This window comes from Bombina bombina, chromosome 2 (genome assembly GCF_027579735.1).
Source record: "Bombina bombina isolate aBomBom1 chromosome 2, aBomBom1.pri, whole genome shotgun sequence".
NCBI lineage: Eukaryota > Metazoa > Chordata > Amphibia > Anura > Bombinatoridae > Bombina > Bombina bombina.
In genome coordinates this window covers 989,880,593-989,893,411 of record NC_069500.1, presented here as the reverse complement: position 1 = coordinate 989,893,411, position 12,819 = coordinate 989,880,593, and the positions used below count along the sequence as shown (strand labels likewise).

The 12,819-nt window shown below is 36.0% G+C and overlaps 1 protein-coding gene across 1 annotated transcript in view; it reads left to right on the top strand.

The window, feature by feature from the left end:
* PAPSS1 (3'-phosphoadenosine 5'-phosphosulfate synthase 1) overlaps positions 1–12,819 on the top strand; it is a 317,638-nt gene that overhangs the window by 368 nt on the left and 304,451 nt on the right. The gene's annotated exons all lie outside the window — the stretch shown is intronic.

Here is a 12,819-nt window from a genome sequence, read left to right as displayed (position 1 = left end):
TAAACTGTTCGCTGAATTTACCATTAGGAACCAAGCGTTGTCTACATAGAACGTTGGAGGCGTAACCTATTGGCTGCCAGAGATTGCTATAGCTATTTTTAAAGCAATTCTTTACTGTACTCTCGTGCATGTAGAGGGTTAATAGTGGAACCTTGTGGTCACAGCGTTCCTGAAACTCATGAGAGCTTATATAGCAAATAAGTCGCTTTCTGAGAATCTCAAAGTGGTAGATTTATTTCTGCAGTAAACCTCCATTTAACTGGACATTTTAAGGAAGGAAACTCGATAATTTACAGACTTGCTGGAAGACAGCTTAAAAAAGTTGTAGTCAGGTGGTACCCGCTGCTGTTGCAGTGACGGTCATCTAGCTGTTTGCCCTTGGAGGAATCGTGCTATAGAGACTGAATGTTTTCATTCATTCATGGGAACTGGCAGGATGTCTGAGGCATGTTCTTAAAGGGACACTGAACCCAAATGTTTATTTTCATACTTTAGATAGAGCATGCGCAACTTTCTAATTTACTCCTATTATCAATTTTTTCTTCATTCTCTTGCTATCTTTATTTGAAAAAGAAGGCATCATAGCTTTTTTTTGTTCAGACCTCTGGACAGCACTTTTTATTGTTGGATGAATTTATCCACCAATCAGCAAGGACAACCCAGGTTGTTAAAAAATGGGTCGGCATCTAAACTTACATTCTTGCATTTCAAATAAAGATACCAAGAGTATGAAGAAAATGTGATAATAGGAGTAAATTAGAAAGTTGCTTTAAAGTGTCCCTTTAAATATTAATCATTAATGCAGGGCTCGACAAACCCAGGAGTCTGGTAGCCACTGGCTCCTAACTTTTTGGGTTATTCTCCATATGTCTATATACAAATCCAACGGTCTGGCTCCTAAATTTTCTCACTGGCTCCTAATTTTTAAACACATTTGTCAAGCACTGCTAATGTTTCTCAGGGGTGTAAACAATTCAATCCTTCAATGCTTTTGAAAGTGTCTGCCCTTCAGTATGTAGTCAAGCTTACGCGTTTCGGCAGCTAAGCCGTAATCATAGCTCAACTAGCGTGTCTGCTATACACACAATACGTAACACATGAGTCCAGAACAAAGAAGCGCACTAAAAGGCATCGGCTGAGTAAAATCCAAATTTTAATGTAATCCAGATAAAAACATATCATACGGTCAGTACAAAACAGTTAAAAGATTATCAGGTTTATGAACAGGAGCACAATTCAGGCGCGTTTTGTGCGCTTGCAGACTTGGTCACTTCTTACCTGAGCTCCTGTTCAGACACCTTCTTATAGGTCAACCAATTTAAAGTGATATACCAATTATCTATAACACCTGATAACCATATGTTTCGGTTAGTATATCAGTAAAGGCACAAAACTGTTAATGCATTAATATTTCGTAATTTTTAGTCATCCATTGTAAATATATACATTCAAATTAGTTTAAGACAGAAAAAAACATGTCACTGCAAATTTCAGAGGGCAAACATATTGTTAGTAAGGCATAAAAAGAAAAAATATTTTTTATGTGAAATATTGTGTAATAATTCATTAAGGTGTGTGTATATATATATATATATATATATATATATATATATATATATATATTACTTTCTTATTTATCACTAAATACCCTACCCAAAGATAATGTATCATTTTATTCATATATGGAAATGCAAAGAATGATATTCTTGAATATAGTGTATCATCTTTTTCACATGTGAAAATGAAAAACAAATAAAGGAAATATAATTTGTTTATAGAAAGGCTGCAAAAAAAAAAACAGCTAAGTGTTGAAACAATATTGTTACATTTTGATCATGTGAATAAATCTAGATCTCATCTCATATTGAGACCTAAGGGAAAGCTGTTTTGCAAGGTGAAAATCCAAAAAATCTCCCTTTTGTTAAAGTGAAGGTAAAGTTACCTATATGTCTAACTGTATTAGTATTTGGTCTTCAAAATTAATATGACTTTCATTCATAATATTTTCTTAAATTTTGCTTCTAAATAAAGTTATTGCCGTTTTTACTCACTTGTTTTCTGTCTGCAAATTCAACCCGTTGTGTCTTTTTTTTTTTTCTTAGTAGGTCACGTTTTTTGAGTAGCCTATTGAAAATCTGGCCGTTAGGCGGCCGTCAATCGACATCATCCGCCTCCTGGATGATCTACGCATGCGCTATCTTTTTTTATCCGTTTTGCGCATACGTATTATGTTTGAATACCCATTTTACATAATAGGCTTGCTACAAACGGCTACAATCCTGACAATCGATTTGCCGATTAGCGCATGCGCAATAGGGAGTGAAATCGCAACTCGTTTTTGACAGATGTTTAGAGCGGGTGGGACCGCTCTATACGTCAGAGACTAGAAAATAAGGAAATAGCGGTTGGGAGGAGTCAACATTGGAACGGTGGTGAATTAAAAAAAAAAAAATGTTTTATTTCATAAATGTAAAAGAAATTGAGATAAAGTTAGCAATCAGCTTATTGAAAGCTTGACAAATTCATTATTGTATTCAGAATGTTTAAACTTTACCTTTCTCTTCTCCAGAGGGGCACAAAATCTATACCTTGTACAGAGAGGGCAGAAGTATCGGCATCATGTAAAGTTTTGAAATGCCTAGCAACAGGGGTATCAGAAAAATCATCCTCAATAGAACGCAGGTGTTACCGCTGCTGGTCATCCAAGTACCTTGAGATTTGGTTTGGGACTTAAGTTCAGTAGGGGATAATAGTGACCCCAGAGTGGGACATTTTCTAGAGCTACACCTCACGCCCCTCTTGACAACCTTGACTAGTTTATCATCTGCTGCCAAAATAGGGAAGTGCTTCCTTATTATTTTAGCTACTTCAGGAAACTGAGCACTATAACTAGTAACAAATGTCACCCCTTTATAGTCTCCCTGTTGCTTTCTTCTTCCTCTGAGAAAAGTGTCTCTTGTCCTAGGCTCTTGTAAAGTTTTGAAATGCCTAGCAACAGGGGATCAGAAAAATCATCCTCAATAGAACGCAGGTGTTATAGGAATCTTTCTTTTAAGGGCCTGATGGTTTTATCTGTATATTGTTTTTTTACAAATTCTGCATGTTAGTAAATAAATTACATGAGTAGTAGCATAATTAATGAAAAAATTAATATCATGTTCCTGTTTCGTGCTTTGGGATTTAAATTTGTCACCTTCAGACACAAAACCACATGTTTTGCAGATGGGAATTCTGCACTTAAAAAATCCCTTCTTTTTGTGTAACCAACATTTATTAATACGTGGCTTAAGATCCAAAGAAGATAAATAATTCCCCAAGGTTTTCCCCTTTCTAGGTATAGCGCTGCAGCCCTCTTCAATAACCTGTTTAAGGATGGTATCCGTACATAGAATGGGCAGGGATTCTTTGACATTTGTTTCCATATGATAGGAGATCTTCCCTACAAAGATTGTCTACATGGTTTTTGGCCAAATTTAACTCTTGTTCAGTATATCCTCTCTTTTTCAGTCTGACTATGGCCTCTTGAGCTTGTTTCTGATAGGTACACAGTTTCTTTTTATACGTATTAGTTCACCCTTTGGTATACCTCTTACTACGTGTCTGGGATGACAGGAATTGTACTGTAAAATGGTGTTTCCTGCTGTAGGCTTTCTGAACACCTTTGTATCCACACTTTGTGTAGTTTCATTGCTAGAGATGGTAAGATCGAAGAAGTTTATAATTCAGGAAGAAAAAATTGTAGCACCACACTCCGTAAAAGTAAAATATATCTTTATTAGAAAAACTTCTTTAAAATTTCAAATATGTTGTGACAGCCTGCCACTTGTATGGAGAGAGAGCGCAGCACACAGGCTTACGCGTTTCGTCAGATTGCCGTAATCATAGCCTGGTGTGTGTCTGTCCTCCTTGGCCTTAAGAACACTTTAAACAATTCTAATTGGTTAAAAATAAATGTGCTAATCCCTCCTTCTAATGCTCAGCTATTGCTATACACCTGCGGCTTGAAGTTAACCCTATCAGTACTCTCACTTGCTTTGTGTATAAGTTAGTGATAGTGAGTGCCACATTAAAGGCATTATAATACTGGGTGGTAAATAGTATATTATGTATTTTGTAATGTTCCAAACTTTCTGTATTTATATATACTCATGACTTGTGAGTGTTTTGTAAAACGGTGTGTGTATCCTTCTGAGGGGTATGGAAAAAATTAATGTTACATTAAATTGATAGAGACTTAGTGTTTGCATCAGATGCCATACTTTCTTCACACTTAACATAACAATAATTAATGCTGGGCAAGAGATGCTATAAGTGATTAATCCTATACCTTGGTGATATGCTTGTAAGTTAATGGGTTAAACTTGTGTATATAGGCCCATACTCCTTCATTACCCTGTACCTGCTAATCTCTCTATTTGCTAAGAGCTGATTTGATTGATTACTATACAGGCAATTATGAAATTTTGCTGTTGACAAGAGAAACTAAATAAGCTGATCTCTGGCAAAAATGCCTTTGTGCCCCTATTAAACACACCCATTTGTAAACTAAAAATGCATACTTATGCCTAGAGAGAAAGAAAAGGTAATTCTGGATGGGGAAGTGGTGAAAAGAAATAGAATTATCCTATTCCCAATAATTAATGATATCGTATCTAGAGTTAAGACCTTCTAGTACTCTCGTTCTGAGTCTCAAAATCCAGAACATTTCCCTTCTTGCCAGGAGTTTGTCTAAATCTCCTCCCCTTTTGGGAACTTTTACTTCTTCAATAGCACACCATTTTAAAGTGCTTATTTCACCTTTGTGCTTTTCTGTAAAGTGCCGCACTAAGGGTGTTTGAGATTTACCCCTCGAGATGGTGGATAAATGCTCTCGTATTCTTGTCTTAATATCCCTGGAGGTAAGACCTATGTATTGAACTTTACACACTTGACATGTGAGCATGTATATCACACTCATAGTCATACAGTTCATACATGTATTAATCTGAAAGACCTCTCCTGTCACATGGGACTTAAATGACTTGGTTTTGTCAAGGTAATTGCAAGGCTTGCATTTTTTATGACTGCAATTGTACATACCCCTGCCGGTCATCCAAGTACCTTGAGATTTGGTTTGGGACTTAAGTTCAGTAGGGGATAATAGTGACCCCAGAGTGGGACATTTTCTAGAGCTACACCTCACGCCCCTCTTGACAACCTTGACTAGTTTATCATCTGCTGCCAAAATAGGGAAGTGCTTCCTTATTATTTTAGCTACTTCAGGAAACTGAGCACTATAACTAGTAACAAATGTCACCCCTTTATAGTCTCCCTGTTGCTTTCTTCTTCCTCTGAGAAAAGTGTCTCTTGTCCTAGGCTCTTGTAAAGTTTTGAAATGCCTAGCAACAGGGGATCAGAAAAATCATCCTCAATAGAACGCAGGTGTTATAGGAATCTTTCTTTTAAGGGCCTGATGGTTTTATCTGTATATTGTTTTTTTTTACAAATTCTGCATGTTAGTAAATAAATTACATGAGTAGTAGCACAATTAATGAAAAAATTAATATCATGTTCCCGTTGCGTGTTTTGGGATTTAAATTTGTCACCTTCAGACACAAAACCACATGTTTTGCAGATGGGAATTCTGCACTTAAAAAAATCCCTTCTTTTTGTGTAACCAACATTTATTAATACGTGGCTTAAGATCCAAAGAAGATAAATAATTCCCCAAGGTTTTCCCCTTTCTAGGTATAGCGCTGCAGCCCTCTTCAATAACCTGTTTAAGGATGGTATCCGTACATAGAATGGGCAGGGATTCTTTGACATTTGTTTCTATATGATAGGAGATCTTCCCTACAAAGATTGTCTACATGGTTTTTGGCCAAATTTAACTCTTGTTCAGTATATCCTCTCTTTTTCAGTCTGACTATGGCCTCTTGAGCTTGTTTCTGAAAGTTAATCTCTGAGGTACAGTTTCTTTTTATACGTATTAGTTCACCCTTTGGTATACCTCTTACTATGTGTCTGGGATGACAGGAATTGTACTGTAAAATGGTGTTTCCTTCTGTAGCTTTCTGAACACCTTTGTATCCACACTTTGTGTAGTTTCATTGCTAGAGATGGTAAGATCGAAGAAGTTTATAATTCAGGAAGAAAAAATTGTAGCACCACACTCCGTAAAAGTAAAATATATCTTTATTAGAAAAACTTCTTTAAAATTTCAAATATGTTGTGACAGCCTGCCACTTGTATGGAGAGAGAGCGCAGCACACAGGCTTACGCGTTTCGTCAGATTGCCGTAATCATAGCCTGGTGTGTGTCTGTCCTCCTTGGCCTTAAGAACACTTTAAACAATTCTAATTGGTTAAAAATAAATGTGCTAATCCCTCCTTCTAATGCTCAGCTATTGCTATACACCTGCGGCTTGAAGTTAACCCTATCAGTACTCTCACTTGCTTTGTGTGTAAGTTAATGATAGTGAGTGCAGTTTCTTTTTATACGTATTAGTTCACCCTTTGGTATACCTCTTACTACGTGTCTGGGATGACAGGAATTGTACTGTAAAGTGGTGTTTCCTGCTGTAGCTTTCTGAACACCTTTGTATCCACACTTTGTGTAGTTTCATTGCTAGAGATAGTAATATCCAAGAAGTTTATAACCTTGGAAGTTTGTTCACTTGTAAATATAATTCCACATCTGTTTTGATTGAGATATTATCAAAAATCATTGATTTCTTCCTCGCTACCATCAAAAATAAAAAACAAATCATCTATGTAACTAAAAAACTGAACAATCTTGTCTCTAAAGGGATTGCCATCTCCATAGACGTGGGACAGCTCCCACCAACCCATAAACAGGTTGGCATAGGAGGGGGCAAATATTGCAATAGTCCAATTTACTTATTATAGGTTTTGATTTGTTCTCTTGGTATCATACTTGGGTATGCGCAGGAGCAGCAATGTATTACTGGGATGTGTAACGTAAGCAGGGTACAGCTCAGAGTTTCTCACTTCCTAGGTGTAGGGCACGTCAGACCAAGCTGTCGACCTCCAGCTATATTCAAAATATACACAAGGTCCACAGCACTTTTAATGTTCATAAAATCCACTTTCTTTATAGGAGAATAAGCCCAAATAAAGAAAGTGGATTTTATGAACATTAAAATTGCTGTGGACCTTGTGTGTATATAATTTATTTACTGGGAGCCACCTGCTGATTAATGGCTGTACATATAAAATTCTTGTAAATGGTTCAGCTAGCTCCCAGTATTGTGTTGCTTCTACTTCAACAAAGGATAAGAGAATGAAGCAAATTAAATACTATAAGTAAATTGGAAAGTTGTTTATAATTGTATGTTCTATCTGAATCATGAAAGGAAATTGGTGGGCTTCATGTCCCTTTTTAAAGGGGCCATGAACACTTATTTTTTAATTACAGGACATTTCTGGTGTTGCTATATAATAACAAATCAGCCAAGTCTAAACATTTTAACCCTTTGATGACCGAGCTAGTTTGTCTACATTGGAACAACAATCTGCATTCGATTGCGAGATTTCAATGAAGGGATCTGGTCAGGGGGCGTCCCAAAGCTCCGTTGGCTTCAGTACAACCAAACGGCTAGGATGTTCCATGCCGTCCTAAAGGCGCTAAAGCTCAGCACAGTTAGGACGGCATGGAACGTCCTAATGTCGGGAAGAGGTTTACCAAAATTAACATTTTGTATACTGCAATTGTTTTTTGAATAGCCACATTCCAGCCCACGCCTGCCTTATTTGGAGGAGTCAGTCAGGACTTACGTCTGCAGACAGCAAGACTAGCCACGGTCATAATGTTACTAAAGTGTATTGTTTTACAGTTCATATTTGTTAAATCCAATTAAGGACAATTATGTAGCAGGGTTTGCCTTGACGAGTCAGCATGGTGCATTTCCAGTTCAAAGAATAACAAAATCTGCTATATTCAGAACTTGATTACGTGAAAAAAAAATGGCAAAATAAATTAGTATAGTATATTGCAAATTTGTTTTACTATGCATAACTAAATATTTTATATTTCAATCTCAAGGTATTTATTTCCCTTTTAATATAGGTGTAGGGAGTTTGTGTGATGTTTTAAAAACATATTTGGTACACTTGTATAAAATACAGGGAAGTTTATTTTGTGAATAACGGTTGTAATGTGCCAGTGTTTTCACAGATAAAGGTGTACTTATGCCAGTAAGCTTTGTATACATGTCAACAATGATTTTAAAGCAACTAGTTATATTTAAATGCTTGAAAGGTGACTGCTTCACAGTAAAAAAAATATTGGATTATGTTTCCCAAAGAGAGTGCTGCTGTTTTTTTATTGTAAAAACAAACAAAAAACCTTTAAAGGGACAGTCAAGTTCAAAATAAACTTTCATGATTCAAATTGTGCATGTAATTTTAAACAACTTTCCAATTTACTTTTATCGCCAATGTTGCTTTTTTCTCTTGGTATTCTTAGTTGAAAGCTAAACCTAGGTAGGCTCATATGCTAATTTCTTAGATCTTGAAGGCCGCCTCTATTCTGAATGCATTATGACAGTTTTTACCATTAGAGGGTGGTAGTTCATCTGTGTCATATAGATGAAATTGAGCTCACGCATGTGAAGTTACCTAGGAGTCAAAACTGATTGGCTAAAATGCAAGTCTGTCAAAAGAACTGAAATAAGGGGGCAGTTTGCAGAAGCTTAGATATAAGGTAATTACAGAGGTAAAACATTTATTATTATAACTGTTGGTTATGTGAAACTGGGGAATGGGTAATAAAGAGATTATCTATCTTTTAAAACAACAAACATTCTGGTGTTGACTGTCCCTTTCATTTTCCAACTTAACAAAATGCTAAATTGCTTTAAATGGACAGTTAACTTTGCTTGTGAGAAAATTGAATAGTTTTTACGTACTCCAATGCTGCTTTTTTCAGGGGTACCTGACCACAATTTCTTTTTATATTAACATTTTTATTTAAAAGTATATCCACAGCTTTTCAAAATAGCAGACCAACCACAGCTGCAGATTTTATTTGATCCATAGGACTGTACAACCTGTCAAAAGCTGGGTCACTAGCGTTGTTGTTCAAAGTGTATACGTGACACCTAAGTAACTAGATTGTGTCTCTCTCTGGTTCATGCTCACGATAACCACCACTGATGTTTTTTTCTTTCCTTTTCTATTGAGCTTGCACCAGAGACACAATCAAATTAGTTGCTTAGGTGTTAACAGCTTTTAGCACAAACACACTTTTAAAGGACCAGTCAACACTGTAGATTTGCATAATAAGCAAATGCAAGATAACAAGACAATGCAATATCACTTAGTCTGAACTTCAAATGAGCAGTAGATTTTTTTTCCGGACAATTTTAAAAGATATGTCTGTCTTTTTCCATTCCCCCTGTACCATGTGACAGCCATCAGCCAATCACAAATGTATACACATACTATGTGACAGCAATCAGCCATTCACAAATGCATACACACTTATTCTTGCACATGCTCAGTAGAAGCTGGTGACTCAAAAAGTTAAAATCTAAAAAGACTGTGCACATTTTGTTAATGGAAGTAAATTGGAAAGTTGTTTAAAATTGCATGCTCTATCTGAATAATGAAAGTTTAATTTTGAGTGTCCCTTTAAGAACAACACTAGCCACAGCTTTCAACTGATTTTACTGCCCTATCCCTATGACTCAAATAAGAACAAACTACAGCTGTGGTTGGTCTGCTAAGATGAATGGCTGCATAGATATTTTTGCATAAAAATTTGAATATAAAGCAATTATTGGGGACAGGTACACCTGATACAACAGTACTGTGGTAAGTTAAAGGGATATGAAATCCAAACAATTTCTTATCTGATTCAGACAGAACAAACCATTTTTAAGAAGATTCCATTTTATTTCTATTATCTTCATTCCCATGATATTCTGTTGAAGAGATACCTAGGTAGGCACCTGAAGCACTGCATGGCAGGAAATAGTGCTGCCATTGAGTTATCTGCTGCCATATTGGCTCCAGAAATGGGCCGGCTCCTAAGCATAGGTCCATGCTTTTCAACAAAAGATACGAAAACATAGATAGGGATATAGACGGCAGATAAGAGCTATAGGCCCAGCAAGTCTGCCCGATATAAAAGACCAAGAAAAAAGGATAAAATAAGTAAATTAGAAAGTTTTTTTTTTTTTTAAATTGCACTCTCTATTTGAAACATAAAAGAATAATTTTTGGTTTATATCCCTTTAATACTATGGCATGAACAATAGCAACAATAATGTGTTGCTGTTTTATTACCAATATGTTGCTTTTGCCAACTCTGGCACTTTAGTTAGTTACAGACTCTTTAATATCAAAATGAAACCCCTAATAAAAATGTTGTTTCTTTAACAATGCATAGACCATGCACATTCAGAATTAATTTTACCTTTTCTTATTGTAATTTACCTTCGCACATTGGGATTTTTAATCCCCTAGAGCCTGTGGTGTATGTTGTATTTTTAGACAAACTGCAGGTTACCTAACACACTGCATGTGCACAACTCTAAGCATTATTTGTGTAGTATGTTCATTTAATCTGGTTTAATATTGGCTACAGCAAACAAGACCAATTAATTGAAATCAAAGATTGGTTTTTAAAGGGACACTAAACCCATTTGTTTTTTTAATTTCATGATTCAGATAGAGGATGCAAATTTAAGTTACTTTCTAATTTACTCCTAGTATCATTTTTTCTTCGTATTCTTGCTATCTTTATTTGAAAAGCAGGAATGTAAAGCTTACGTGCAGGCTCATTTTAGATTCAGCAACATGGATAGCGTTTGCTTATTGGTGGCTACATTTAGCCACCAATAAGCAAGCATAACTCGGGTTCTGAACTAAAAAATGGTCTGGCTCCTAAGCTTTATATTCCTGCTTTTTAAATAAAGATAGCAAGATAATGAAGAAAATGTGATAATAGAGCATGCAATTTTAATGTAATCCTATCTGAATCATGAAAGAAAATAAAATGGTTTTAGTATCCCTTTAAGGCAGAGCTCCGGATATTATTGTGACAGTCACAGTACAAATGAATGGAATACTTCTTAGTTGTATGCAGATGTGGTGTTTTACACATTTGCAGTCTCATCTCAAAAATGTGTGGAATGTGGTGCAGAGATAGTGGCTTCTGTCAGCCTGTACCAGGCACAATGATAAAATGTGTGTGCAGTTCAGTTAGGAACATATCTTGTGTTTATATGTCCTTATTCTGTGCCATGACATCACATATGTCATCTGACACCAGCAACCTATCACATGTCTTTTTGAGAAGGAGAATGTAGCCAAGGACAGCTCTGATGTAGTTAAAAAAAAACAACAAACAAACAAAAAAAAAAACGTTGGTATGTGAGAAAATAATTTCATTGAAGTCATTGAACCTAAAATAGGATAAAAAGGATTTCAACTTGGAGCTAGGTTACACGTTCACAAGGTATAAAGGTACCACAATATAATGTTATAAACTCAACTATATCTAAAAAGTGTGCTTGTTCCACTCACCTCAGAGAGCCTGGAGTGTCTCCATTATACTTAAAGTGAATGTAAATTTTGATGAACCAGTGCCCGGTTTTTAATAATCCTATTAAAAACAGGGGCACTTTCATTCATCAAACTTTACATTTCACTGGTTTTGTTAAAATACCTTTTCTTCTTGAAAGCCGCTCCAGCGCTTCCCCCGCCCATCGGCAAACCTCTTCCTACGTCAGAAATGATGGTCCCGGCCTTCCTCCAATCACAGCGTGGCTTTAGGCAATGATTCCCCGGGGGGGGGGCGTGATTGGAGGATGCCGGAATCGTCATTGCTGACGTATGAAGAGGCTTGCGACGGGCTGGAGAAGCACAGGAGCGGCTTTCAAGAAGAAATGGTAAGTATTTTAAGAAAAACATTGAAATGTAAAGTTTGATGAATGAAAGTGCCCCTGTTTTTAAAAGGATTTAAAAAAAAAAAAACGGGCACTCATTCCGCAAACTTCGCATTCACTTTAAAGGGACATAAAAAGATTTAAAATTATGGTGGATTTTTACATCACCAGCGTATTATATAGCAGCTGATTGATAAGGACTTTCTGGGCATTTTGCATGAAACAATCCTATCAATATGTACCCTGGTAAACTACAAGATTAGCACTACATGCACATGCCAGGGGCCAATCTTAAAGGGACACTAAACAAATGCTAGATTGAATGATGCATTCAAAGAAAAGATTAATCTGTGAATAACATGTAGATGTATTTTTGAATGTTTCATTAGTTTTTAAATATTGATAAAATAAGTGTAAAGTTTGAATACCTATAAAACAATGGAAGCTGCCATGTTTTAATTTAGGTTACGTTCTCTGCTGTGGCCAATTAGGGACAGTTATAAATTGGTCACTAGTGTTCAGCCAATGGCTGTGTGGAATATAACAGTGTTCTGCACTTCCAGAAAAGGAGACAAAATATTGAAAATATATTGCAGAGCTTTGTTTTGTATATACGATTTATCATTTTATATTACCATCTCAAAGTGTTTAATGTGCCTTTTTAATAGTGAGAAAAGGCTAAAGAAGCCTGAAAAAGTGTCTTTTTGTGTGCTTATGTCAATTTAATTGACTTGCAACATTATACTCATGTTCATAGCCTCACAGCATTCTTTTAATTGCAGCAGACCAAACAGCAACTTATTTAAAACACAAAAAACACTTTTATTTTTATTACTTAGACCACATTTTCCTTCATACTTTGCTGTAACCATTCTGTAGGTTTTTGTTGGAACAACAATACACTACTGGAAGTGAGCTGGTGATTG